At 44.9% G+C, this 26,074-nt stretch overlaps 1 protein-coding gene and 1 long non-coding RNA gene across 5 annotated transcripts in view; one reads left to right on the top strand and one right to left on the bottom strand.

Moving 5' to 3' along the window:
• PLEKHA1 (pleckstrin homology domain containing A1) overlaps nt 1-26,074 on the bottom strand; it is a 486,448-nt gene that overhangs the window by 376,949 nt on the left and 83,425 nt on the right. The window lies entirely within an intron of this gene.
• Nucleotides 10,800-15,322, top strand: LOC144753556 (uncharacterized). Its single transcript, XR_013594410.1, has 2 exons — nt 10,800-11,248; nt 12,855-15,322. It is a non-coding gene; the product is annotated as an uncharacterized LOC144753556 (long non-coding RNA).

Here is a 26,074-nt window from a genome sequence, read left to right as displayed (position 1 = left end):
TTTACTTAAAGGTCAGGGGATCTTATCAAAGTCATAAGCACTGAATAGTCCCGCCAATGTGAGGGGACAACGGAGCATTTATAAAATTATATGCATATATATACATGTTAATGCATGTTTACCCAAATCTAAGGAATAGTCCTGTGTAAACATACATCAATATATATATATACATACACATGTACTCTTAACTTGTTTGAACATAGCCTTTATTTTTAAGGGATAAGGCTAGGTAATATCAGGCAGATTAGCCCAGAAGGCTGCATAAAAAACAATCAAAAACTGGCGCAGTGCCTTTAAGACCTCAAGGACCTCCAGGGCTCCCATCATGCCCCACAGGTGACTGTAAGTTCAGATCTTTTTAACAGCATATTATATTGTATAGTGATCATCATGAAATAGAGTGCTGCTATAAACATGGTATTCGTCTGGGGTGGAGGGCGGGTTGCTTATGACTTTGATGAGTATACCCCTGGAAGAGAACTAGGATTACAGGTAAGTAAATTATCCTTCTCTTCCAGGGATTACTCATCAATACGTTACATAAAGAGTATGCTGTTCCCCAAAGAATATGTGGACAAAGTGTTCAAGAGGCAGGAGGAAGGGAATCTCCTTTTCGGAACTAGAGTCCTCACACACCCAGCAAGCTAGGTGTCATGCTTCATCATATGGACTTGCTCCTCGTCAGGTCGGTGCTGCAATACCCGACGGACACCCATAAAGGGGCTCCTTGGCGGAGATCTTTTGTTCCTTGCTGTATGGTGGTGTGAGGGCCCTAGTAGACAGTGTAGATGTGGGGTGGTGAGTGGTGTTAAATGAGGATGGATAACCCGAGTAAACTTTTTATTAGGGTGGTTATCCACCTTATTAAAAGAGAAGTGGAGTGGCTGCTCTCTGGCTTAATGGTGCAGTGGAGCAAAGCTCAACTCTTACAATGTGGTCGACATGTTTCATGCATCACGCCCAATACTGATCCATTGCATTGCATCAGGACCTAAGTGCAAAACCATCTACACGTGGTGGGGTTCCTACCTACCACTCTTCACGGATGCGAGCACGATGACCCGCCAATCCTAGTTGTAACCTAAAAGCGAGGTGACATGGAAGGCAATGTATAGTTACCAGATGTACTGGTAACTATACCGGAGGCAAAACTTTGAATCTGCGTAGCCTATCCGGTGTTGTGTCGTGCGTGGGGTGTAAGAGCGATGTAATATACGAAGCTGGACCAGCCTGAACCGAACCCGAATCGCCACCTCCCTTGGGCCTTGCAATGCTTCTCTCCAGTCGTCTTCTTCCAGTAGCCCTACGTCTGTCTCCCACTTCTCCCTCAGAGGGCCCAGGGGGTCAGTCAGATTATTGATCAGTTTTTTATAAGTGAGGGAGATTGCTTTATCTATCATTGGATCCATCAACAACCGGTCCTCATGCGGGGCATATTCCGGAAGGTGGTCCCCCGACCGCAAATGCCCCAGGATGGCATGTCTAAGCTGCTGGTAATGCAGGAACTCCCCAGTTCCCATCTGAAATTCCGTCTGTAGGGATGCAAATGCCATCATGTCTCCTCTCTTCCAAATGTCCCCTAGTCTATCAATGCCGATAAGGTTCCATGAGCGAAGGCCTTTCAGTTTGGCCACTGCCGGGAGAAAGTTCCTGGACCATTCGGGGGTCTGGGCAGTTAATTTCGCTCCCCATCCCAGCAATTTCGTCGCTCTCTTCCACACCTCCACCACTGCATTCGTCTGAGGCGGGAGAGTCCTACGGCATCTTCCTCTATGGTAGAGGACAGCCAGGTAGGTCGCGTCTCCAAAGACCATGCGGTCCACCCTGTACGCCGGTTCCTCCACAGATGCGAACACCCAACCATTAATATTTACTAGCTGGGATGCCCAGTAATACAGGCGGACGTCTGGGACCGCGAGCCGCCCCTCATACACCCCTTTCTGTAACTTCTTGAGAGCTAACCTAGGACAGCCCCCGCTCCACAACAGAGAACGCTATTCCGATTCAATTGCTCGAAAGAACTGCTCTGGCACCATGAACGGCGCGCTCTGCAACGCATAGAGCAGACGAGGGAGGGCCATCATCTTGAATAAGACCGTGCGGCCCATTAGGGACAGCGGGAGGGTCTTCCAGTGTACACCATCGCCAGGCAGATGCTCCAATTGAGCCGTCACATTCAGGCGCATATATTCCGCCTCTGTCTTCGATATCCAGATCCCCAGATACCGAAACACCTCTTTCCATACAAGCCCGCCGCACTCACCCGTCATGCACGGCGTAGGGCCTGCCAGTACATGACCCAGGGATTTACCCCAGTTGATCTGGTAGCCTGAGAAGGCGCCAAACCTATGGAGAATCTCCAACAGTCTCCGGATTGAAGCCTCAGGACGTTGGACGTACAGCAGGACATCGTCAGCGTATAATGAAATACGCTCTTCCCAACCGCCCCCCAGGTCTATTCCCCACACCAGTGGGTCCGCCCGCACCCAGGTCGCCAAAGGCTCCAGGGTCAAGGCGAAGAGGGTCGGGGAGAGCGGGCAGCCCTGCCTCGCTCTAACTGAAACTCCTTAGACAAGGATCCATTCACTCTGACCCTCGCCAGTGGTTCGGTGTATAACAATCGTACCCACGCTCGGAATTTGTCCCCAAGCCCCATCCTGGCCAAGACCGCGTTGATATAGTGCCATTCTATACTATCGAATGCCATATGAGCGTCAAGCGACAGTAGGGCCGCAGGGACGTTCGGTCGGGCCGACGTCATCTGTATTACCCCATAGACTCTTGATCTTTGAACATGAAAGTGTTGAGTCTAGGGGGAGCACTCCAATCCCTCCCAGGGCCCAGTAGCTGTACCTCCACTGGGGAGTGGTCCGAGATGCCTCTGGCCTTATGGCTCCCACCGTGAAAGGAGTTCATACCCCAAACCTGTGTGAATAGGTAATCTAGCCTAGAACCCGACCCATGCGCCGCAGATATGTGTGTATAGTGAGTGTGGGGGTTGTGTGCCCTTCAGAGGTCCAACCAGGCCCATCGCCTGCACAAAATCTCTGAGATGACCCACCCTCCCTCTGGATGCCGAACCCGATGACCTATCCATGTCCTCTGCCATAACCTCATTCATGTCTCCCCCCAGAAGCAGGATGCCCGCCGGCATGTCTAGGAGCAATTTCCCAATATCGGGAAGGGCAGTACCATGTAATCGTGGGGGAACATAGAGTGAAAAAATATTAAGGGTCAGGCCCTCCCATTGTCCAGTGATAGCTGCATAGCGCCCTAGGCGATCCACCCAATGTTGTCTGATCACCAGTGGAAGGGAATTTTTAATTAGTATCCCAGCACCTCTCGAGCCTGTGGTAAAGCCGGCATGCGCCCTCAGCGTATAACCAAATCTATTAAGGATCTTATAATGATTCCTTATTAGATGTGTTTCTTGGAGCAGGACTATGTCGGGCCATGCCTATGCAGATCAGACCTGCTATTTCTAATATCAATTTGTAGTGTTTTGAGGTGACCTTTCAACAAAGGGGCTTTACAAACAAGCATAGGCATAGCCAATATGTCTCGCCTTTGGCACCTTATAAGTATTTAATTATGCAGCACAATATCATTGGTGCAACATCAACTGTTGCATGGCTGAACACTTATAAAGCATGGAAAACGAGTTAAGGCTCTGTAGAACATAGGGCCTGAATCTTTGCTTTAGCCAAGTACAAAAGGAATGATAGAATCACCTGTCCTTTGCCAAGAATGGGATTATGTCCGTTGGCTGTACACCACAGATAGTAACGCTTCTATTTGAAAGCGTATGATTTCCTCGGAGATGGCCTTCTCGCTTATTCAAAATCTGCATGCAGTCCTGCGAGAGGCCTAGATGACCATATTGGAGGAACTCAGAAGCCATGCTGTCAATCTCAGTGATGGACGGTTGGGATGACAGACCTTCCCTCCAAACTGGGTTAACAGATCCAGATGGCATGGTAATCTCCTGTGTGACATCTTAGAAAGATGTAGAAGGTCCAGATACCACCAATGGCGATGCCACTCTGGCGCAATCAGAATCATCTTGGTCCCGGAGTTTGTTGATCACCAGTGGTATGAGAGGGGCTGGTGGAAAAGTGTAGAGTAATTTCTCTGACCAATCAATCAAAAGTGCATTCCCTCTGGAGCCTTGTTGAGGGTACCTGGATGCGATGGTGCGGCATTTTGAGTTTGCCGCATTGCACATAGATCGATTTCTGGGTAACATCATCTCCGAAAAATGTCATGTGTTACCTCGTCTTTTAGCACCCAGTCGTGCACTTCGACGAAGCTGCAGCTTAGATCATCCGCGTGCACATTGAGGGTACCTGGGAGGTGAATAGCTGATATGGACAGGTTCCCCGCCAGTAGCCATTTCCAAATGGCTTGAGTCTCCAGAGATAGTGGTCTGGACCTGGTCCCTCCCTGTTTGTTCAGGTAGAACATAGTTGTGCTATTGTCCGTCTGAACCAACAGGGAACGGGTCCTTATGGAGGGAAAGAACGCTTTGAGCGCTAGATGTACAGGTCTGAGTCCCAACATGTTGATGTGGTACGTTTTCTTCTTTTACGACCACATCCCTTGAATCTGCAAAAGTCCCATGTGAGCTCCCCAGCCTTGGATCTGTGACAAGTTTGGGGACCTCCTGGTGGAACAGGACTCCTTTCAACAAAAGAGGACTCTGCATCCACTATCATAGTGAGACCTTTACTGCATGAGGAAGAATTGAGGATAGTCTCTTCTTTGAAGGAAACACTCTTGTGTTTGCGGAGTCTAGGGTCGCGACCAAGTAGTGGATTCTCTGAGTTGGATTGAGAATAGACTTCTTGTAATTGACGCACAGACCCAACTGAGAAAGGCACTCTTGAACAGCCAGTCGTCTAGATAAGGAAAGACTAAAATCTTTTGCTTTCGCAGGAAAGCTGCTACAACCACCATGCATTTTGAAAAGGTGCGGGGGCTGATTTGAGTCCGAAAGCAAGGACTTTGTACTGGAAGTGCTCGGACTATCTTGAATCGTAAAAATTTCCGGTGCTTACGAGACATTGGGATATGAAAATAAGCGTCCTGAAGGTCTATGGAGCACCAGTCTCCTTGATGGATTTGTTGAACAATTTGGTGTAGTACCAACATCCTGAATCTTCCTTTGAGAACGAATTTATTTAAGAGTCTGAGCTCGAGTATCGGCCTGTAGTCCTTGGGTAGACATATCTTTGGGACCAAGAAGTAACAGGAATAAATCCCCTGTCAAGGTTGTAGCCAGGAAACTTTTTTGATGGTGTGTTATTGTAACAAGATGGAGACCTCTGCTCGAATCAGCTTGAGCTGATGTACTGAAGATCTACGAGGGGGTATGGCAGCTGGTGGGGATTTGAATCGGTTTGAGTACCCATTCCTCAGAATATTGAGAATCCAATAGTCCTTTGTTTTTTTGAGCCACTCGCCCAAGTGAAACATTATACTCCCCCCCCCCCACCCCCCCAATTGGGTAACAGTGAGTGCTCGTTTCCCGTAACAAGCAATGTTACAAGAGTGTTAGGGGAAACAAGCAATCACTGTTTCTGCTGCTGTTTTGCCGAAGGGGTTGTTTGCCTGGAGGCCCCTCATCCTTCTCCAGGTCAGAGCTGGTGATAATGCAATCTAGCAAGATGTTGCAGCGATGACCAGTGAGGGGTTTGAACCCTCTGTTGCTATTCACGGCAATAAGGACGATATAGACATCTGAAGTCCTTCCTTTTCTCCAGCCCTGCTGCCTTCAAGGTGTCAAGTTCTGACTTCATTCTGGACATATCATCTGCATGAGAGCCAAAAAGAGAAGTTCCATTGAAAGAAAGGTTGAGAATTCTGTGTTGGGCCTTCAGTTTTAGGCCCCTGAGTCTCAGCCAGGAAGATCGCCTAGCGCAGATGCCATATGAATAGCCATGAGTTGTCAGATCTGATGCATCGGCTGCTGCGCTTATGATCTGGTTTGCTACGAGCCCTCCTTCATGCAGGATCTCTTGAAAATCCTTTTGATCTTCTTTTGGCAATTTGTCAGCAAACCTTGAGAGAGAGTCCCATAATGAACGGTCATATCGTCCCAAGAGAGGGATAGCGCTAGCAACTTTAATGTAAGAGGCTGAGGTGTTACACATCCTCTTCCCTAGAGACCATGGATTTGCTGTCTTTATCACTAGAGACTGCAGAGGAGGAAGCCCCTACGAGCGCTTTCCTTGCTGCGGATACCATGACCAAGTCCGGTGGTGGGTCGCACCTCAAAACAGTGGATCCTATTCTGGAGCTCTGCATTTCTTGATTATGCATGGTGGCACTGCTCCAATTGACGCAAGAGTGAGAAAGGTGTGAAGTGCTGGTTCTAGAAGTCGAGGAACCAAAGGGAGCAGAGGTCTAGTGGGAGACCTGTGATGGAGGGTTTCGAATATGACAGAAGCCGAGGGAGTCGTGGAAGGCATCTCAATGTTGAGTTTTGCAGCCCCCCCCACAAAGGACCTCATTGAACGTCATGATATCATCCACTGGTTCTACTCTGGTGGGAGGAGTGGACGACAAGGAAGATCTGGAGGAGTTGGTAGACCCTGATGGAGACCTGCGTCTATAGTCTTGAGGTCTTGGTGAATGAGACAGTCGAGATCTAGATTGGGAGCGCTTAAGAGGCAATCTTGCGATCGACATCTCCTTGCAGTTGGAGATTGTTGTATCCAAGGCGACCTTGTGGTTGGTGTCGGTGGGTGCACCTCAGAAGTACGAGATGGAGATTATATTTGAGAGTAATCATACCATGGACTACGTCTTGGCACTCTCTACTCCTTCACACTCCTCATCCATCTCAGGGATAGGTTGATCGAAGGTGAATGCTGCTCTCGAACCGGAGAGCGCTCCATAGTAATTTAAACAATTCTCAAGCCTGGGGAGGATGAACACTCTTGGACGTCAACCTTTTAGACGTTGAATCCTGAGGTTCCACCTCTTGAATCTCCCTCAAAGTCGAAGGATCTCTTGGCGCCGGTACAGGTGATCAAGTCATTATCTGCCTCTTAGCTGGTGGAGACGTATGGGAGGACAGAGGTCTCAATGTTGCTCTTCTCGCAGCGATGTCCTCTACGTTGATCGAACTCGCCCTGCCTTCAGTGACGGTGCAGCCGAGCGTCTGATCAAGGCTTGCAGTCGGTGGAGTCTTCGACGTCGGAGTCTTCAATGTCAGTGGCGTTTTCGACCTCTGAGGTGTCCTAGACGTCGGCACTGGAGACCTCGACGGCGACCGCCCATGTTGGTGCGTCTTCAACGTCGAGCGTCTGCGCTCTCCACCATCGTATGTGAAGTGGACCTAGACCGTCGAAGAGAAAGTCAACATTGGCCGGTGAATCACTGACGCCTGTCTAGGCTTAGACTTACTTGCCAATCCTGGCGTTGTGCGCTTTGATGGCAATTGTTCTTTCGGCGTCGACTCTGATAAAGGTCTTCCTGTCAACGACTTAGAAGCCAACGGCGAGCATAAGGGTACCTTCGACTGCAATCTTTTCCCTGTCAATGATGAATCTGACCGATGTTTCCTTTTTTCCCCGTTTTTCTTATGCTCAAACCTTACTTGAGAGGAGGGCTCTTTAGGAGGATGTCTTTCCAGGCCACTTGCAGATGCCTTTACTCTCTCCTGCATGGCATGCAGTTTGATCTTCTCCCTTCCACAAAGGGTCATTCTGGAGAACTGCTGGCAGTAGTAACACTTGTCAGGTCTGTGTGAGGATGGCAAGCACACAATCCAGACAGAGTGTGGGTCGGATTTTGCCATTTTCTTCCCACAAGAAGGTCACTTATTAAACAAGGCTGGCATTTCTGACAAAAACTAGAAAAAATAGGTGGGGGACGCACAGCTGGCTTGGCAAAGTCTGTTTGTGAATTGGAAGAAATCTGTATTCGGAGGTTGGGTGCACTAAACAGGTGGCGTGTCCGTCCTGGCACACGTCTATGCAATAAATTCAATTAATGTGTCACCATATCACCTTGGTGACATCCCTGTGTTTTGGGCACACCTTTGATACTTGAACAAGCAAGCTTCTACAACAAAGATGATTATCGTAGTTTATTTGAGTGTCATCATTAGTTTCATGATGTAGAAAATCTTTTTTTCATGCATTCATTTTCATCGTTTTTCCATGTTACATATTACATATTTCAAAACTGCTCCAATGCATTTCGGGTAGTGTACCCTTCGTCCGGGAGCTCTGTGGGTAATAAAAGATATAGCACTAAGTATTGGGGTCATGTTTTAGGATATTGTTAGCGTAGCATGCAGGTGGGGGTCAGTGAGGTATGTTTATCAGGGTGACCGGCATCTAAAAGAGTGCAACGAAAAGTGTGGTGGAAGTGAAATGATGTTGAAACAATAATGTGTTCGGTGGTATTTTAAGTGCCTAAGTACGAGTGGGAGTTAGAAAGGCGTCTTGAACACTCACGTGTCATCCGACGTTCGGGTTATCTAAACATAAGGAGTTGTAAGAGAATGCGTTAAGGTCCACTTTGCCCGCATTCGTTTGGCAATGCGCGTTTAAACATAAGTTAGATGCGCGTTTATACATAAGTTAAATAGGCAGCGGCATACTATTGCTGACTTACTAGATTGTTAGTGTGCTCCGTGGCTGTTAGACATCTCTCCGGCGTCCGTGATTCTGGTGTTAACCCGGAAGGGGATATATGGAAGGAGGAGAAGGTGTAATAGATAGAAAGATAGGACTATAATATGGCGGCCATGTTGGGTGAATACCAGTGAAGTGTGGGTGAACGTGTGTGCTCTTTATGGTAGTGGGGTGGGAACTGAGTATTCACGAGCAAATGTATCCTGAGCTAACAACAAACAACAAAAATATATACCAGTTATGTATATAAAAAAATATATAATATATAAAATAAATATATATAAAAATATATATATATATAAAAATATATATATATAAAAAAATATAAAAAATAAAATAAAACAAATTCGTTATTATATTTTTTTTATATACATCACTGGTATATATTTTTGTTTTTTTTGACGCCTTTTTAACTGCCACTCGTACTTAGGGACTTAAAATACCAACAAACACATTATTGTTTCAACATCATGTCACTTCCACCACACTTTTCGTTGCACTCTTATAGATGCCGGTCACCCTGATAAACACACCTCACTGACCCCCACCTGCATGCTACGCTAACGATATCCTAAAACACGACCCCAATACTTAGTGCTATATCTTTTATTACCCACAGAGCTCCCGGACGAAGGGTACACTACCCGAAATGCATTGGAGCAGTTTCGAAATATGTAACATGGAAAAACGATGAAAATTAATGCATGAAAAAAGATTTTCTACATCATGAAACTAATGATGACACTCAAATAAACTACGATAATCATCTTTGTTGTAGAAGCTTGCTTGTTCAAGTATCAAAGGTGTGCCCAAAACACAGGGATGTCACCAAGGTGATATGGTGACACATTAATTGAATTTCTGACAAAAAAAAACCCAGTAAAGTCAGAAAAAGGTGGAATAGTACTGCTAGTACTATAAAATGTCAAATGAAGTAAAAGAATTCAGCTTCACAAAAACAATTAGTGAGAGAAATCCACTAACTGACAAGCTCAATGCTCCAGGATACTCACAGAAGGCGCCAGAAAAAAGAACTGACCTAACTGTCACCTGTAGGGCACGATGGGAGCCTGGAGGTCTTTAAGGCGCAGCGCCAGTTTTTGATGAGTGTTCTATATGCAGCCTTCTGGGCTAATCTGCCTGATATTTCCTTGCCTATGCCCTTAAAAATAAAGGCTATGTTCAAACAAGTTAAGAGTACATTTCTCTATGTCATGGAAATGTTGTAATGTATGTTTTATTTTAAATGTAATACAATGCAATATTGGCATATTTAAGCATGATTTGGTGTTTTAGCCTGCACGTTTATATGTGTATGTATACATATGTATTTATGCATTATATAAATATATATATATGTTTAACACCAGACTAGTCCTTAGATTTGGTAAAACATGCATGAATATATATATTTATATGCATATAATTTTATAAATGCTCCGGGGTCTCCGCACATGGGACAGGATTATTCAGTGCGTAGGACTATTGATGAGTATCCCCTGCAAGAGAAGTCCTTTTTCTCACCTGCACTCTGCGTGGACAATGAAACCTCTGGTGTGTCATATGACCAGGTTGGGAAAACAGGATGGCTGGTCGATATATGGCTTTACCCACGCCATCTCTTTATATGTAGACTACATTCTACTCTATGTGACAGAATGCAGGGAGAGCCTGCCACTACTGTAAATAAACTACACGGCTTCGGGGGAACAATCAGGTCTCTGAATAAGCATGGCCAAGTCGTGCCTCTTCCTACCAACTCAAAGGGAGCAGAGAGAATAGATCTGATGGCATTGCAGGCACGGAAGTTAGCACCACTGGCGTTTAGATATCTAGGGGTTAGAATAATAAACAAGTGTGGAAAATTGTATTTTAAAATTAACATCTGTTCGGTCATTTTGTCCTTTAAACCAACGTTTTGCTTAATCGGAACAAGCTGTAACCTTTCACCCATGTATTCTAGGTGATGTTTGCCATGTTCGTGTGACTCTAAATTATCTACTTAGAAATGTTTCTCAGGATCTGTGAGTTGCCTCGTGGCTCCAAATGTTCTTATCCGCATAATGAGTAATGTGTTTGTCAGCGTCTGCTTTGCAAACCCAAGGTGCGCCTATAATTAACCTTTGGACTTGGTCTACACTCACTCAGTATAGTGTAAATGTCTAAGTAACTTGAGAAGCCTTTGTAGTGGTTCATTCTTTCATGGCCATCTTAGTCTCTGAAGTGGTGCACCTGCTCGAGCAAAATAAATAGCATTTTGTATCTTCAGTTGCCTCTGACAGCTGGATTTCTTTCAAATTTAAGTGGAAGATTTGGAAACGATAATGAGCACACTTCCACAACTGGCACTCAAGATGGGACCACTCTGATGGACATCCACCAGCTTTGAGATTTGTCGTGGAGAAGCGACCTGGGACCAACTGATTGAGGGGCGCTGTGCATCAAGGAGACAAAGTTTCTCTGCAGCTGCCATCTGAAGTCCCACTCAGGCCTCACGACAACAGGATTTCCCTGGGAAAGGACCCCGAGCTGAGTTTTTTTGGGGGAAAAGGCATTTTCCCAGCTTGAGTCAGACGATAAAGGCAGACTATATATTGGTGAGATTGTATTTGTGCATTTTTCTTTTGAATGATTGCTAATTTAGAGGAATATAGATAATATAAATGGGGAATGATTAGTACCAAGATGAAAAAATGCATTAAAAAATGTTGTTGTTGTGTAGGCTCAGGGAAGAGTTTAGATGAAGCTGTACCGAATCCTGCTGAAGACAGCCCAGGCTGGATTTGATGGTAAAAAAAAAAAAAGGAGTAATTATGAACGTATACAACTACTTACGGAATAAATATACCAAGGCAAATAAAGAGTTGCAATTTCCCATAAATTGAACTTGTGATCTTGGGAAATTACAGTATTTGCAAGAATGTGTCATGCACAAAAAGGTTTCCCCTTCAATGTCTGTGGTTTTTAAAATTTGTAGGCTAAGGCATCAGAATATGATGGTAAAAAAATACAAGAAGGTATGGAACAGATAAATGTTTTGTATCCCAAAAAGAAATGTGAAAATAAGGAGGGAGACCCATAATTGGACAAACTGCTTGACCAACAGCCCCCGTATAATACTGCGCAGCATCCACCACCCATGCTTAATATGCTCCCAGGAGCAGTACCTGCACAACAACCACCTCAGGTACCACTACCCGTACCGACCAATTCGACACCCCTAGTGCAGAATTTGTCTACTGCCCATACACCCTTTGCATCACAGTCTGGATCTAGTACCCCAAACTATACTCCTTCCAGTGCAACATGAGGACCGTCCTCAACATTCCCTCCCCAAAGGGGGGTTCTCGCCTACCCTGTGCCCCCAAAAATATTCCTCGAAAGAGGGAAATACCAGACTAAGAGGTTGTCATGCGAAATGGATCATCAAATAATTTCTAGAGCTTAATTAGATGTGCGTGAGAAAGTAGCATTGGAAGGCTGAAGCTCCGGGCTTATACCAGCCACTTTAAGCCCGGAGCTACTCCATTGTTTTCAATGGAGCTTCCAACATTACAATGTTCTAATAAGAACATGGGACACACATAGATGGACAACGGGCCCCAAAATAAGAAAAACGTTCGTCACACTTTCAAAGGTATTAGGCTGCCGAATCAATAGCACTGACCAGCGCATGCGAATTGCCAGAGGGATTGAGTTAATATATATACTGATATCCAGTATGCTTTCAGAGTGGCCCACAATTTAGGGAGGTTGGTGCAGCTATGAAAACCACAAAAGTATTGTTGAAGGGATATTTTCCGAGATTCTGATTGCCCAGAAGCCTTTGGAGTGAGAACAGGGCACCTTTCTCAAATGAAATAATGGAATTAGTGTGCCAAGGTTTAGGCATTAGACAAACGTTTCATTCAATATATCATGCAAAAGCAGCAGGCTTACTGGAAAGATATAATGCCACTTTGAGGAGTAAATTGACAAAAATATGTGCATCTAGTAAATTGAGTTGGGTGGCTGCTTTACCTTTAGCACAATGAGAAATACAGTGAAAATAAAGAATAGGTTATCTCCCTTAGAGATGGTAATGGGTAGACCAGCCAACGTACATGGGATTGCATTTCCATCTAAGTTTCGTAACTGGTCTTACTCTGCATTGTTGGAATACTGTAAGGAACTGACCAATGCCTCTCTGCTATTTATCAACAGGTCAGAGACATTTGGGTCCTGCCTTTGGAAGGAGAAGTACACAATATAAGGCCAGGGGACTGAGTGCTCACCAAGAATTTTGTGAAGAAAAAGTCTCCAGCCCAGATGGAAAGGGCCGGTACAAATATTGTTGGTTACACAAATTGCAGTGTGGTGCGATAGTCATAAGAACTGGATTCATTTGTCCAACGTCAAAAGAGCCCCACCGTTTTGGCCTGAGTAACCTTCGGAAGGAGACAGCTTGAGTCATAACTGTTGAGTGCCCACTGCAAAAAGATTTGACCCACAACCAACTGCGCAACGGTATACCTTACGACCAAGGAATTTGAAGGATTAGATAGGAAAGTGCTTAGGACGGAACAAGCACAAACTGCCAGGCACTCAAGAGTGCCACCTTTAATGGACTAACTTGTGCAGTAAGGTTAGTAAAATAAGGACATTGCAGACTATCAACTGCAAGAATGGAGCTCCATCCCTTTGGCCACCCTACGACCCCTGCTGAGAGGGAAGAAATACACGTTTTACTACCGGTAAATAATGCTGTGAGGGGAAAGAGAAGACTATTAATTATTTTTGTTGTATTAGTTATTTCAATTATGATTTTGCTTTAACATGGTATTTTAAAGGAAATTACACTGTACATTCTATAATACCCAAAACTACGCCTGTGCCAAAGCACTTCCATTTTACCTTATACTCATCACATTTATCCCATAGAATAACCTTCCACGAAAACACTTTTGTTCAGACTTTGCATGAAACTCACCAGGGAACTAACAGAACGATCTGCTGATTATTACCAACAGCTGTACAACATAGTATGCCTTTAGTTCCCTTGCCATTTTCTCAGACTGCTTCAAACAATGCTGGAAATATTGGGGGACACTAATTGGCACTGATATTGACAAAACCGGATTTTACCTTGTGAGGCCTTTCCACAATCTGGTAAACCCCCGTAATCTAACAAAGACCACAGTTTGCTGGCAGAGCAGCAGGTCTGAAGGAACAGAGAAGTAAGCGTATGAGTTTAGGCATTTCAAAACCTCCTCAAAGACAAAGGTTTTTAGAAAGAGGAATGGCACCAAAGACAATGGTCTGGCCATTAGAATGTTACCATTCCCGCTTCCCGTTGTGCTCAAGGGATGGTGACATCTGGAAATAGTACCTGTGAAAAAGTAGTAAAATTGAATACGTCCTTCAGCCCATTGTTCACTGCCTCATCAAATACTTATTTCGTTTGTGGCCAAGATGCTTATGTATGGTTGCCCATCGGGTGGTCCAGACGATTTATGTAGCTTTCATATTGCCACCAGTTTTCTTGCACCTTCTGACCACCATTTGACTAAAGGGAGTACGACCAAACTGATACTTCTAGGCAACAGTTTGTGGATGCATTGAAGGGTTTAATACCATTTCAGGGATCTAGCATAAATAGCTGGGAGTTAAGACAGACTAGGGTGGTGGAAGCTGTAATAAATGAAACTGTAGGAGCGTTACCTAATATAGCAGTGGAAATGCAAGCCAACAGACTTATGACTTTGCAGCATCACATGGCTTTAGATATGTTAGCTGAAAAAGGAGGAATGTGTCGCATGATAGGTACCTCCTGCTGTGCTTATATACCCGGTAATGCACCTAATGTAAAGTTAGCATTACAGAAGTTGCATAAAGTGTAATCTGAAATTAATCAGGATAAATGGACCAGTTCAGGATGGGTTTGGGGAATATTTACCCAATGGGGCTAGAAATTAATAATTATAGCGGCTGTAATAGGTGGTAGCATATTGGCTTGTTGTCTATGTTTACAGTGCTAATCCATATGCTGCAGCATGTTAGCTTTTGCTTGCTGCCCCACCCCAACATCCATACATCAGACTAATGCAGCAATGGTGCAGAAATAGGAGAAAGATAAATTAACGCAGATAGATGAGAGAATATTATCTTATGAAGGTCCTTAGTGATCAAACACCACATGCTGCCCAATGGAATGTATAAAGTTTGTTTATTATATCGCAAATTCTGGAACAAAATGTTGAACTTATGTCCCAAGGGTCGTTTGTGGAAAATTGCATTTTAAAATTTACATCAGTTCTGTCATTTTGTCCTTTAAACCGACATTTTGCTTTGTTGGAACAAGCTGGGACATTTCACCCATTTATTCTTGCTGACTGTTGTTCATGTTTGTGTGACAAGAATTAATTACCGAGAAATGTTCCTCGTGATCTGTGACCTGCCTTGCGGCTGCAAATGTTTTATCTGCATAATGAGCAATGTGTTGTCAGTGTCTGCTTTGTAAACCCCAGGCTCCTATGATTAACCTCTGGTCTCGTAATACATGCACTCAGTCTGGGGTAAATATATGAGTAACTTGTGAAGCCTTTGTACATGGTTCACTCTTTGATGGCCATCTTGGTGCTGTGAAGTGGTGCACATGCTCGAGCAAAATAAATAGTGTTTTGTATATTCAATAGCCTCAGACTTCTGGGTTTCTTTCGTATCTAAGTGGAAGATTTGAAAAAGATAATAAGCCCACTTCCACACAAGGACCCTAACTATGTACTGCAGGGAAATTTAGGCTGAGCAATGACGGCAGCTAGGTCATTGGTGATGATGTGGTCTAAACTGCTGCTATCGTGAATGGCCAGAGTCAACCTCTCCAAGACCCACATCAGACATTTTATTGATGTCACTGCTTTCTATGTTCTTCCAGTAACATCACCACAACAGGTCATACCAATTCTAAAAAACAATACACAAACGCTGACCTGTCCGACCTCAACAATTTCCGGCCAATTGCCAACATACTGATAACTAGCAAAGCTACTAAAAGCTACTAGAGAAATGTGTAAACCTGCAACTATGCAACCACATTGAGCAGTTTCTCTGTCCTCTCCAAATACCATTTGTGAGTTTTGGTGTCAAGATCGTCATCTACCTCACACTTATACCAGACACACCTCTCTCCACAACCTTCTTCCTTCCTGATAACAGAGTAGTAACACTCACGCACTCTTTCTTGGGACTCCTTTTATATATTTTACACATTGCAGTGTGCACATACTTCCTGCAAACAATTAAAGAGTATCAGAGTCGCTGTGTGACTACGTGACTTGGGAAGCACAAACTCACTGCAAAGACCCACTATGCAAGTATCCATGGTGCATCCCCACTAACACACCTTCTACACGACGTCAAAAGGTAGGTTTTATAAAAAGGGTAAGGGTTATTTTATTAGAATAGGTTATGAGTAAATTAAATGTTAAAAAAGATGGATGGGTCAGGAATTCTATACACCTCCCTCAACCACAGCTTTAAATGTTAATAGAAAAGTGCAGATACGCTCTTCTCCAAAGGACCCGCTTGCCACTGAGAAGAGCTGGTACTCTCCCTTTTAATTTAAAGAAGTGCAGGTACTGAGTACCAGACAGTACCTGCCCATTTAAAGCACAGCCCTCCACCCCAGATGTAATATCACAGGCGATGGAATGGCAGGGGATGTGGTAATATAAAAAACCATGCCACTGCTCATCCCAACGTGCAAACCAGCTCAATAGCTACTATAATCTATGAGTACCGCAGTCACTGCCTGCAGTGTTGCTAGTCTATGTTAATTGATACCAGTACAGTTTCAAGTCCTTAGTCATTCCTTTATTATGTTACTGCATACTTTAGGCCTGCTACAAACATATGAAGCAACAGAAATTTTTCAAAGACTCAGGGAAAAAATTGTTAAATGTCTAAAATCAGTAAGGCCACGAAATCTGAAGTTTACAGCTGAAATATCTGTGTCTCTGACTTTTAATTGGCCCTTCTCATAATGACATAAGACTAGAAGGCAGTTGAAGATTGCTTTTAAAATTAGAGTTACTTATAGTAGTAACTCTAAACTAATGTATAAACTAAATGACAGCAAATGTCTCATCAATCTGCACTGCCTCAAACCTCTCCTCCCCTGTTAAACAAGCATTTGAAATGTCAATTGGTCTCACCTATGGGAGAGCTATTGTTGTACAGCAGCAGGGCTGCTGTTCAGCATGGCTAAAGGTTAGTGGCATGATGTAGAGTGGCAAAGAGGATAGTGGCGTAGAGGAGAATGGAATAGAGTGGTGTAGAGGAGAATGGAATAGAGAGGCGTACAACAGAGTTGAGGAGAGTGGCATGGCATAGAATTGACTGGTGTACACTAGTGGCGCAGTGTGCCATATAGTACAGCGACAAAGTAGAATGGTGTAACGTAGATTGCCAATAAATAGAGTGGTGTATAGTATAGCCGCACAGAGTGCATAGAGTACAGTGGATTACAGCGTGGCATACAGTGGAATGGCGTAACGTAGTGTACAGTGGAACGGGGTAGAGTGGAGCAGAGTGACACTGTGGAGTGGCACAGACTGGAGTAGAGTAGATCGGTAGAGTACAGTGGCATAGAGTGGGGTGGAGTAGAATGGCGTGGGGTGGCATAGAGAAGAGTGGCGTAGAATAGGGTGGCGTAGGATGGCATAAAGCAGCACTGTGAGGAATGGAGTGGCATAGAGTAGAGTGGAGCAGAAAGACAGTAGAGTAGAGCGGCACAGAGTAGAGCGCCACAGAGTAGAGCGCCACAGAGTAGAGCGCCACAGAGTAGAGCGCCACAGAGTAGAGCGCCACAGAGTAGAGCGCCACAGAGTAGAGCGCCACAGAGTAGAGCGCCACAGAGTAGAGCGCCACAGAGTAGAGCGCCAAAGAGTAGAGCGCCAAAGAGTAGAGCGCCAAAGAGTAGAGCGCCAAAGAGTAGAGCGTAGGACCTAGTGGAGTGGCATGGAGGGGCATAGAAGAGAGTATAGAGGTTTACAGTGGAGTGGCTTCAAACAGAGTGGAGTAGAGTGCTGTGGAGTGGCATTGAGTGGAGTGGCATAGCGTAGAACAGTGTGGGTGTATGAAATTGAAGTGTCAATAGAGACAGCAAATATGAGTATAAGCAACATAAATAAGAAGCTGTATGCCTATGTTAAAAGGTGGAAAGCACATTGCACGTCCAGGAATAATACCAAACCGCTTATGAAATAAAAAATAAATAGTGCGTTTGCAAAAAGACGAAGAACACATGTTCTTGGTAAATGTTCCAGGGAGGGACTAACAAAAGAAAGGAAGGGAAGCATCCTGAGCTAAACAGTTGAGAGAAAGCAAATGAGTGTGACAATGAAAACACCTAATGGCACTCTGTAGCCGGGTTGCAAGCCCCTTGAATTGTAAACAATACATCTACAAGCACAGCGCATGCACTGTTTAAGTGAGACCTAAAATGGTACCTCACATGTGGCTGTGCCTAGTGCTAAAAAAGAAGGAATGACCCAATATCCAATGGAAGCCAGTGTGCTGTGAAGTGTGTGGATTACATTTATTTTACCGAAGTGCCCTACAAACATTAAACTAAAACTAAAGCCCCCCTACAATGCCTACACGTTTGAAGTAAAAAACAGAATTCACTATAGTCACTAAACATTGAACTGTCATCCGTTTCTGTCTTTCTTTCAATACAAAAAGTTACCCCACTTGTGCAGGCAGGCATATCTTACAGAGAAGGAACGGGCCAAAACTGCAACCTTGTGAAGTTTAGGTTTCGAGCAGTCAATTTCAAAATAAGTTGAAATAGGTGGCAGGTAGTGTTTCCGGCTTCAGGTAAATCTATCACTCCCATAAAGATTTGTAAAACTAGAGATTCAGGGCAGGCCAGGGAGGTGTTACAGATTGGGACTACACCTCCTTCTCTTACTCATAATGAACTGCAAACATCTAATTTGCTAAAAAGATCCTGTTTTTACACACATTCACGTGTCATGCACACTTACATTTAACAGCAAGTTCTTAGGCACAACATGCTCCAACATCTGTGCCTGAGCACATTATTCAGGGCGGTACAACTCTAAGAGACACCACATTTGCTTTCAGACATAATGTGTGCTTACCTCTATCCCCAAACAAATAATATACTGCTGTACAATACCAGAAACTCCACCTTGTTCGCAGACACTGTGCTATAACAACTCGTGTGATCATGCCAATAATGATTAAAAGTGGTCCGCAGAGTGCAAGATATATTTTCATATTGGTGTCCATACCCTAAAACACACAACATTTTAATAACAAGCATTTGTAATGTAATAGGTCTCGTATTGCTGAACGTTTGAGCTATCGGCGATGCGAATAATGTTTGTTAAATATTTTTTATGTCAAATATAATTTGCAACACTAATAGCTCAAACTTTCAGTAATGCGAGACCTATTGTACTGCAAATGCTTGTTTTGTTTGGTTACAAAAACTCAGAGATACAGTAACGCTGTGCATAGCCAGGCATAGAAATGTAAATGAGGGGCCCGGAAAATAGCGCCACTATTCCTACTTTGTGACAATCGTGCCTTTCTGAGCGTAAAGATCGTGAGGGTGAGTGGGGGAGGAGAAGTAAGTGTTGTAAGGATTAACAGAATGGTGGTGTGTATGATAAGCCAGGAAGTCATGAGGAACTAATGCAGGGCTCTCTCGAACTTGATTTGAGGCTCTGTACAGCTCTCTCGGTCTTGGTGCCCTGGGTATCCGCCCGCCCTGTTCTTCTGTACACAATGTCAGCCTCACAAGGTAATATTTATTTCGCATACCAGGCAGTTTTGAAACTGGCACACCAACATGTGGGTTACACCTGGGGCTATGTGTACACTTGTATCGTGTCAGAATCGGCAAGATGATTAAAGGCTCTGCTGTCTGAGGCAAGACCTGGTATGATTGATATCCAGAGAGCGAAAAGGAAACCTGCACCAGTTCTGGCACAATGAGCAGTGCCATGGCCAGGGGGGTGTAACGTCCATTGGTGCAACAGGGGCCGATTGAACCCAGATTATTACTGTCTTTTAACATTTAAATTGCAGCCAGGGGTCCATTTCTTTCCTTGCACTAGGGCCCATGACACAATGGCTAGGCTACTGGCCCTGACCCAGTAAACAGATGTCTGGCACATCAAACCCTGCTAATTTGTTTGCACTCCAGTGATCACTCAAGGAGGCGGATATACTTTTGAGCAGCACCTTGGCATGCTGGCACATAGATATCAGCAGCACACTTGAATACTTAAGCAATTGACTGACATAGTTCATTGTTTATTATTTGACCAATGCTAAAATATAAATCGGACGTACCCTGCAATGTCATAGCTGCGTCAGAGGGCAACAACATCAATGCTGATGGCATTGTGTTTTCCTGAACAGAAAATGGCACGGTCTTTTTATTTTCTCTCAGCCCATCAGTGTCTTGGTACAGTAGTTCATATAGATGCCATTTTCCATGAATATAATTTTACATTAGAAAAAGAAACACAATAATAAATGGAATGCTTGGTCCTCTGTCCGTAGGGGCAAAGGCAGGAAAAATTTACTGGGATACTGTGCACAGTAATTACCAGTAGCCGAGATTAATTCAAGACTCCCGTGCATCACTTTTTGTACTTTTTTCTCACATAATTTTCGAGGGACATTTTTGTTCATTCGAACCTATTCTGTCAGGCAGTAACTGATTTTTACATTTACCAATACCTGAAGTGCTGTGCGCGGCTCGTTTTGTTTCCGGCACTGACAACATTGCATCATGGTAGTCTGAAGACCCTAAAATGTTGAAATACTTCAGGCGTTCCCCTTCATAACTGCCTGTAATATGCCCTGTGGGAATGCAACACTCCCCGTTGTCTGGTTTTGGTTCTACTCCTGCCGCTGCTGATACATAGAGGCCACAGAGGAGGCTGCCAGCACCACGTCAGGCTAATATCCTCCACTAGAGGTCCCTGTATGGTGACACAAACAACCTGTGCTTATTACCCCTTGGGTGCTCATGACGAGGTCAGCTCGTCATGAGCCACGGCGCTCCGGTGCTCCGGTGCTCATGACGAGCTGAGCTCGCAATGACCGCGCCCGTTCCGTGGAAAGCTCGCAGGCTGGGTTGATTCCCCTGCTGTGCTGAGCGTTCCATGGGAACGGGTGAGGCCATGACGAGCTCAGCTGGTCATGAGCACCAGAGCGCCGTGGCTCATGACGAGCTGACCTCGTCATGAGCACTGGGGCGGTGTACTCGTCCCCCCGCCCCCCCCCGCCCCCCAGCACAGCGCGGGGAAACAGCCCCGCACGGAAGGTGTTAAAACAAACACTATGTGGTTCCTCTGGAAGTGGGCGTGGCTTCCAAAGGCGTTCCCACTGGGGGAGCTGAGCTTACATCACACAAATGTATTTAGACTTGGCACAAAACAAACATAATATTTCAGTTCAGTTAATCCAATGCAAACAACAATAAGTAAATGTAGGCTACCCAACTCAGGCTACCCAAAGTTTACCGGCGTCCGCACTTTTTCGGCGATCATTGGTTATAACAAGGGACAGGCAAAGCTCGCTGTAAGCAGCCGAAGTAAGGTGGCCAACTGGCATGGGTGGAATTTCAGGACAGCAAGTGTAAAAATTCAGACCAGGGGGTGAAAATTCAGGACAAAAATTGGGGACAAAAGGTATGCCTTACCAAAGTGTGGATTGCGCCTGTCTGTCTCCTAGGAGATCTCTGAATAGAGCAGCTCCCCAGTCCCAGTCCCAGTCCCAGTCCCAGTCCCAGTCCCAGTCCCAGTCCCAGTCCCTGCCCCACCCCCACCCCCGGCCAGCAGACCTAGGCCTGCTATTGGTTTTCCCCAGCTCCAAGGAAATCGGAGCCCTCCTCTTACACCTGCCCAGGCCCTTAAGGATTTGCTGGGTGCGCCCCAAATCATTATCCTCCATCTTGTGAGTTGTAGCCTTCCTGTGCCTCAGATTGCAGTGAGCAGAGTCCAGGAAGTGGTAAAGAGGCAGACTAGTGCTGTCTCTTTCCTAAAAAAGTCTAAAAAACGATTTTCCATACCTGTGGTTGCATCATCCTATTTTTTTTTTACATTTCTTTAACTGTCTTTGCCTGTGGTTGTTACAGTTTAAAATTGTAATTTTAACCTGCCTGTGATTGCATAATTTATCCTCTGTTTTTGTGTTTAAACTTGTGGTTTTTCCTGCCCGTGACTGCTTCCATTTAACCTGTTGAATTGTGAGATTTGCAGTCCAAACTTTGTAGTTTTTCCCTCTCATTCCCCGTGACCATCAGTATTTCCCTCCAAATGTCTCCTTTGCTCTGTGCGAAGACCTGTATGTTAAGCAGTGCACCCCAGCGACCATTTTGTGTTAACAAGTCAGTGAAACCAGCACCCCCCTTCCCCCCTGAGACAGCAGTAATCTGCTATAAGCTGTTTAAACTGTGTATAATAGGGACTGTGCACTTCTTTTTTTTGGCTAGGAGAGGGGGTAACGTTTTATACAAATAGTGTTAGAGGACAAGTTTGTTAGGGCCTTACCTGCAGAAGTCCTAGTTGTGGATGGAGCCCGTCTGTCTCCTATGAGATTTCTGAATAGAGGAGCAGCTTCCAACTAACTGGCCAGCAAACATTGTCTGAGGTAGCGGGGATCTTATATAGTCTGATATTGTTTGGTACATGTGTACACTGATTGGTGGTTGTATCTGATGTTTCTATTGGATTAGGGTTAGTGTCCTCATTGGTTGGGTATTTGAGGGTTCTGATTGGTTTCTGGGTCTGTGATTCCATCAATGTAGGGTTAGGGCTAGGGTTAGGATTTCTATTGGAAGTATGGACTAGGGCTTCCTGTGCTATTGGTTGTTGGGACTCGAGTTGGGCTAGGCCTTTAATTGGAAGTAGCGATTAGGGCTTCTAGTGTGATTGGTTGCTGGACTAGGTGTGGGACAAAGAGTAGGATTAGGCTTTCGATTGGAAGTAGGGACTAGCGCTTCATGTGCTATTGGTTGGTTGGACTAGGGTTGAGACTACTGGTAGGGCTAGGGCTTCTATTGGACATAGAGATCAGGGTTTTTGAAACTAATAGGGATAGTGTTGTGATTGGATAGTGTTAGGGCTAGGGTTCCCATTGGCTGAAGGGGTCACCTGACTATGAGGGTTATAAACGGCCAAGGCTTAGGGGGATGTATGACGTTACAACGCATACTTTTACCACGCCTACCATTACCACGCATTTTTTACAACGCAGGATCCATTACAACGCATACCATTACCACGCATGTATTTACAACGCATATACCTTTACAACGCATACAATTACAACGTAAGTATTGGTAAGTATATAATATTTTTTAATATTTAATTTAATTAAAATTAATATAATATAATTTAATTTAATTTAATTTAATTTAATTTAATCAATTTAATTTAATGTAATTTAAATTTAATTATATTTAATTTTTACCTTGTACCCTTTTACCCAAAAACCCAAAACTGACCCGGAACCCTAAAAATACCCCTTTACCCAAAAACCCCAAACTGACCCTGAACCCTACAAATACCCCTTTACCCAAAAACTCAAAACTGACCCTAAACCCTAAAAATACCCCTTTACCCAAAAACCCAAAACTGACCCTGAACCCTAAAAATACACCTTTACCCAAAAACCCAAAACTGACCCTGAACCCTAAAAATACCCCTTTACCCAAAAACTGAAAACTGACCCTGAACCCTAAAAATACCCCTTTACCCAAAAACTGAAAACTGACCCTGAACCCTAAAAATACCCCTTTACCCAAAAACTGAAAACTGACCCTGAACCCTAAAAATACCCCTTTACCCAAAAACTGAAAACTGACCCTGAACCCTAAAAATACCCCTTTACCCAAAAACTGAAAACTGACCCTGAACCCTAAAAATACCCCTTTACTCAAAAACTGAAAACTGACCCTGAACCCTAAAAATACCCCTTTACCCAAAAACTGAAAACTGACCCTGAACCCTAAAAATACCCTTTACCCAAAAACTGAAAACTGACCCTAAACCCTAAAAATACCCCTTTGCCCAAAAACCCAAAACTGACCCTGAACCCTAAAAATACCCCTTTACCCAAAAACCCAAAACTGACCCTGAACCCTAAAAATACCCCTTTACCCAAAAACCCAAAACTGACCCTGAACCCTAAAAATACCCCTTTACCCAAAAACGCAAACTTATAATATTTTTAATAAAATAATATACTTACCAATACTTACGTTGTAATGGTATGCGTTGTAAAGGTACCTGCGTTGTAAATACATGCGTGGTAATGGTATGCGTTGTAATGGATCCTGCGTTGTAAAAAATGCGTGGTAATGGTAGGTCGTTGTAAAAGTTGCGTTGTAAAGGTTGTATACCGCTTAGGGTGTCTCAGCCCGGGCGTCGAAGCTAAGGTTGGAGAGGACAAGGGTGAGTGCCTGTTTGAGCCTGTTAAGGGTGGAGAGGACAAGGGTGAGTGCCTGCTTGAGCCTGTTAAGGGTGGAGAGGACAAGGGTGAGTGACTGTTTGAGCCTGTTAAGGGTGGAGAGGACAAGGGTGAGTGCCAGTTTGAGCCTGTTCAGGACTGGGCGGGACCAGGGCCAGGAATGCTGCCCATTTTCCCATTCATTAATACCCACCCTATGTATTTGTCCCTCTGTATATAAGCATTTATTTTAACTATAGATATGTGCCTAGCTTTGTGTATTGATTTGATAAACATGTACAATAATTATGTTATAAAAACAAAAACAAAAAAACAATCATCTTTGGTCTACATGTACTTGCTTCCATTGTGCATCAATGTACCTCCATGTACTTGGATCTGTGTGTCTGTTACTTTTCTCCTGAAAAAGCATATCCAATGCAATACAAGTACTTCTCCCGCCCAGTCACTTTCTCCCGCCCGGTAACTTTCTCCTGCCCGGTCTCTGCTCCTGCCCAGTCACTGCTCCTTCCCTGTCATTTCCCCTGTACCGTCACTGCTCCTGCCCAGGCACTGCTCCTGCCCAGTCACCGCTCCTTCCCTGTCATTTCCCATGCCCAGTTACCGCTCCTTCCCTGTCATTTCCCCTGCCTGGTCACTGCTCCTGCCTGATCACAGCACCTGCCCAGTCACCGCTCCTGCCTGATCACAGCACCTGCCCCGTCACCGCTCCTGCTCATGCCTGATCACAGCACCTGCCCCGTCACCGCTCCTGCCTGATCACAGCACCTGCCCTGTCACCGCTCCTGCTCATGCCTGACCACAGCACCTGCCACATCACTTCTCCTGTCCCATCACCGCTCCGGCCCCCTTCACCGCTCCGGCCCCCTTCACCGCTCCGGCCCCCTTCACCGCTCTGGCCCCCTTCACCGCTCTGGCCCCCTTCACCGCTCTGGCCCCCTTCACCGCTCTGGCCCCCTTCACCGCACCGCTCTGGCCCCCTTCACCGCTCTGGCCCCCTTCACTTCTACTGCCCTGTCACCGCTCCAGCCCTATCACTCTCAGCGAACAACATTGACAAATTACACAAGGCCGCAAGTTTCCCACAGTACTCTTTGGGGAAAGCTCCTCTGTAATCACCAGCTACGATCTATTGTCTCCAAGTGGGTCACTGGCCTCCAAGGCACTCACTCTCACATGATATACGCACTGTCATTCGAAAGAGGATAATCAACCTCAGTCAGAATGACAATGGTCTATCTCAGTCTGTGCGAGCTCAGTGAGGGGCTGCAGCAGCCTCTGGCATTCAACAGAGAAGTGCGAGCGGGCCCTTGAGAACTTTTAATCTCTTGGGGCTTCTCGCAGGGGACCAGCACAGCTCGCTGTAACTAGTCTCCAAAATTACGGACAAAAGGCATCCCGTAAAAGGAATGATTACGGACAACGGACATCACTCCAAAATGACTGACGGTCTGTGAAATTTACGGACAGTTGGTCACCCTAAGCCGAATATAGGCAGCCCCTCCTATTTGGAATGTTTACCAAAACAGAAATAAACTGAAGGAAAGTGTCAGCAGATCCCGTAGTCTCATGAGACAATGAGCAACACTACAGTCACCATTTTCAATTGAGAGCTTTGAATACAAAAACGTCTTGTGAGCTGCCGAGTTCTCGATAAGTACAAAAAAAGGTTGCTTTTCACGCTACCGATGTGGCATAGCTTATAGAGCTACCGACCTTGTGCCTGGGAAACCGGATTAGAGTATCTGCGTCGGCTCTACAAATAACATGCCAATTCCAATAAATAAAATTAAAACTCCTAACAAATAAATTTAAAGAGTGGCAAATCTGTATCATACGGAATCTGAGCAATTCAAAGAAAACAAGCCAACCACAAATTAAACAAAAACACAGGAGGGGAAGTTAACGCACAGGAACCATTAAAA

The sequence above is a fragment of the Lissotriton helveticus genome, chromosome 5_1 (assembly GCF_964261635.1).
Source record: "Lissotriton helveticus chromosome 5_1, aLisHel1.1, whole genome shotgun sequence".
Taxonomy (NCBI): domain Eukaryota; kingdom Metazoa; phylum Chordata; class Amphibia; order Caudata; family Salamandridae; genus Lissotriton; species Lissotriton helveticus.
This window is presented reverse-complemented; position numbering and strand designations above follow the sequence as displayed.